The following is a 4110-nucleotide window of genomic DNA, read 5'->3' as shown; positions in this document are numbered from 1 at the left end:
CTGCTGCCTGGCGCCTGCGACCCGGTAGCCATGGCATTGGCGGTAGGGGTAGCGGTAGTGCTACCGGGAGCGCTCGCGGGAGCGTGGGCGGGGCCCCGCGTGCAGAAGACTGGGAGCCATGAGCCTCCAGCCTGGGAGGGTGGCGGCCCTGCTGCTCCTGCTGCTCCTGGAGCCAGAGGGCAGGGCGCGGGACGCGCTTCCCGGGCGCCTCGGTCTTTGGCCGCGCTGGTGGAGGGAGTGCCAGCACTGGCTGGGGCAGAGCGCGATGCGATGCCCCCCGGCGCCCCCGAAAGACCATCTGGGAGAAGCCTAAAGGTGGAGCAGCTGAGACCCACAGCCTCCCTCCAGGACCTGCCTCAGTCGCGGTGCTGCCAAGGTAGGGACCCTAGCGACAAGGTCGCACGAGGCCTTCCCCCCTGCCCCCCTCTGTCTTCCCCTTCCATGAGCACCACCCACCCCCCCTCCCTGGTGCTCCGGGCTTCTTCTTGGGCTCCTTTGCGGCTGCAGTCTGGAGGCCTCAGGAGTGGGCTTTCTGGGTTGCACCCCGGTTCCCTGGAGGAGGAGGGCCCCAGATCGAGTAGGGGGTTAGGCTCAGGCGGTGGGGAGTGGCTCAGGTCGAGAGGGGGGGCGCCCTGAGTGCCCATGGAAGTCTGACTGGGTTGGTGGTTGGCGGGTGGAGGTGGGAACGAACGAAGGAACGAAGGAACGAAGGAACGAAGGAACGAAGGAACGAAGGAACGAAGGAACGAAGGAAGGAAGGAAGGAAGGAAAGCGTGGACCTGCGGTTGTGGGCAAGTGTCAAGGCAGGGCCAGGGAAGTCACAGCCATGAGCAGGAGGAATCATTCCTGCCTGTGAAAATGAAGTACAAGGGACCTGAGATTCCAGAGAAACATTCCAGGGAGAGTCAGGGTGGTGGGCCTGAGTTGCTGGAGGCCAGCAGGGGACGGTGTTGAAGGGATTGAGAGTGGAAGCAGCAGGTGAACACAGGCCTCCCGCCTCCCCCCTCCACACCTGCTCTCCTGGCCTGCCCAGCCCCGCCCCTGCCGCCCCTGGTGGCAGAGTTGCACCCTCTGATGGGGAGGGCGAGATCTCACCCCGCTTGTGGCGAAAGGGGGTCCTCTATCGTGGGAGTCCATGGGACTAGGGGGTAGGAGTCTGGATTAGGGCAAGTGCAACTCCTGGTTGAGCTTTTCATTTCTGAAGGCAATGTGCATTCCATCAGTGAACTCGGAGCCAGGGAGCCAGGAAGAAGTGGCGCTTCTGTGTTTTAGAGGGTGGTCCAGACTCTTTCCTACTTGGAGCTGTGTGCTGAAGAGAACTGGGTGTTGTGGATGGAGTCCAAAGTCATCTCTTTGGGACATGTTGGGTGGGAACGTCTTCTTCGCACGCTGGCGAGGAAGGTGGATGGAAAAGCTCCTTGTCCGAGGCAGACTTGTGGGTTTTGTTCTTCCTATCCGTGGGGCATGGTGCTTCCCGTTTCCGTGGAGCGCCTCCTGTCTTGCATTCGTTCCGTGTTTCCAGAGTTTCAGTCCTTGGCAATCACATCTCCTCCGGGACTCCCCAGGCAGCACGAGGGAGAAGTGACTCGGAGCCCGCCGGGTCCCTAGAAACCAGTGCGTGTGTACTGGAGCAGGCAGTGCTCCTCTCTCAGCCTCCTTTGGAAATGAGGTCTTGGGCAAACGGTCTTTCACTGCATGGGTTGTACCTCTCCCTGGTCGTTGGGGGGAGTGTGTGTGCGTGAGTTTGGTGCTGTGGCCCGTGTGGAGTCCGGACCGCGTCAGGGACCCCGTTCTTTGCAAGGAATGCGTTTTGTTGCATGGGAAGATCTCATTTCACTAGAGAGTTCCAATCCTGTCTCAAAGGCTGAACACATCCTGAAGGCAGCACCTTGACCTCACTGAAAGCAAAGGCCTAAGAGCAGAGGCTTTCCCACACTTCCCTCTCGAGCTGAGTGGTGCTTTATGTTTTCAGGAAGATGGTGTGGTGTCGGCCATTTGGAGCAGCTCAGGCTCCTAAGCGTGTGTTTGGTCCCCGAGGGGTGAGTTGTGTCTCTCCGGAATGAGGGAGATTATGGTGACCTTGAGTATCATTACCTTCATGATTACCGTGATTATTCTGCCTAAGTCATGGCATGGATATTGATCCATGAGCTTGCCATGTGAGAGGTTTCCTTGGTAAAGTAGTCGCCGTGCGTGTCCTCGAAACTTGGTTGTGGTCCGAACACCTTTGATGCTTTGCACGTCCCGAAGCGGCTCCACGGGTGTGCAGTCCCTGTTGCCATATAGGTGAGGAGGCAGAGTCTGTTGACCTGAAAGCCCGTCCAAGTATCCAGGGAGATGTGCGAGGGCCTCTCCCTGAGGCACTGGGTTCCTAGCCGGCACCACCCAGAATCAGGCAGGGAGGTTTTCTTGATGCCAGGGGGAAGTCCTGAGGAGGGAGGGGGAGCCGGACACGGTCGGTCGGGGGAAGGAAGGGATCCCTCCCCTGCCTCACCATCCCCAGCAGTTGCCTAGGTGCTGGCCACGAGGGAGGGGACTGCCTAGGCGTGTTTGTTTTCTCGTTGGTCTTATCCCACCTTGGTAGAGCGCTTAGCCTGTTCCAGGCACTGTTCTGAGCACTGGAGAGATCTATGGTGACGACACAGAGTACCTCGGCAAGGACTCTGGTCCCCGTTCGTATTTCCAAGGGAAGATGTGAAAGAATGTGTGCCGGGGGTCACTGCTGTGAGGCGGGAGGACTCGAGGCATGAAGCCAGGCAGTCGGGCTCCACATGAGCGTGCTGCACCGCTGGCTTTCCCACCGCTGCCTGTCGAGAGGCAGGGAAAGCATTTGCACCTAGCGTGCGTGTCCTGCGAGCAGAGGTGGGCTTGGAGACGTGCGTGTGCCCTCAAACGGAGAATCCAGCAAAATAGGCTCTAGGGCCTGAGTCACGCTCTCTGCGGGGAACCCTATCATTTCAAGTCCAGCCTGAGACACTTTGGACAGTGACACGCGGGGCTCTTAGTGAGGGTGGCGGCGCAGCGGGGGGCATGGGTCAGCGGGACCTTCCTAGGACCCCCGCCCCGGTGCTCAGCTCCCCCTGAAACCCAGGCAGGGCTGGAAGGAGGAACAGGCTGTCGATGGCACCATCCCTTCCGCAGGGAGGCTTCTTGGGAGCTGGTGACTGAGGTGACCTTTGCGAGTTCCCCCTCTGAATTGCAGGAGAAGCGGCCGAGGGCCCTCATTTCCTGCGGTCCACACTCCCCGTCGCCCTGTGTGCCAGTTGCCAACGTCGCAGGCGCCGTGGTGGTGAGCGTGTTCCCCGAGTAGGGGAACCCCAAGGCCGTTTCTGCGTCCTCAAATGCTAACGTTCTCTGCTTGCGTCCTGCGCCCTGGCTGGTCCGAGACCCTGAGCACAGGGCCTGCAGGAAGGGTGAAGGGTGCGAAGCTGTCTCCTGGTAGGTAGCTGCGGTGAGGTCGTTCCCGGTGGCCTGCGCTCAGCTGCAGGGCTCCTTGGAACCCAAAGCCACGACGTTTCCCGTGGGACAAAGTGCGCTGCAAGGGGAGCCTGGGGAGTCATCAGGCCCTAAGGGTAGGCAGGCATGACCTTTATCCGTGGGCCTTTTGATCAGAGCGCCCTCTTTGCTACCTATCGTCAGGGCAGCCTCTTTGGAAGACAGAGGGCAGGTTGTGGACAGTTGTATAGCATCCTTCCTGGTGCTATGTGTTGTAAGGGCTCTGACCTTGCGGAAATGGGCGGGGATGGATGGAGTGGACTCCTGAATGGAACCTTCCCCGGGCGCCTGGGTGGTTCAGTGGGTTGAGCTTCCCACTTGGGCTCAGGTCACGCCCTCGCCGTTCCTGAGTTCCAGCCCTGCGCTGGGCTGTGTGCCCACAGCTCAGGCCGTGGGGCCTGTTTTCAGATTCTGTGTGTCTCGCTCTCTGCTTCTCTGCCCCTCCCCCACTGGCGGTCACTGGCTTGTCAGCTTGCTCTCTCGCTCCCTGTGTCTCCAGAGTGAAGAAACATGAACAAATAGGAAATAGAACGTTCCCCAGGGCAGGTGCTGGCCACGGGCACAGCCATTCATTCGCGGTGGTAATGAACTCGACGGTGTTCCTTTCGTGTTATC

The sequence above is a fragment of the Prionailurus viverrinus genome, chromosome A2, assembly GCF_022837055.1.
Source record: "Prionailurus viverrinus isolate Anna chromosome A2, UM_Priviv_1.0, whole genome shotgun sequence".
NCBI lineage: Eukaryota > Metazoa > Chordata > Mammalia > Carnivora > Felidae > Prionailurus > Prionailurus viverrinus.
The sequence above is the reverse complement of the archived record's forward strand: the minus strand, read 5'-3'. Positions refer to the sequence as shown.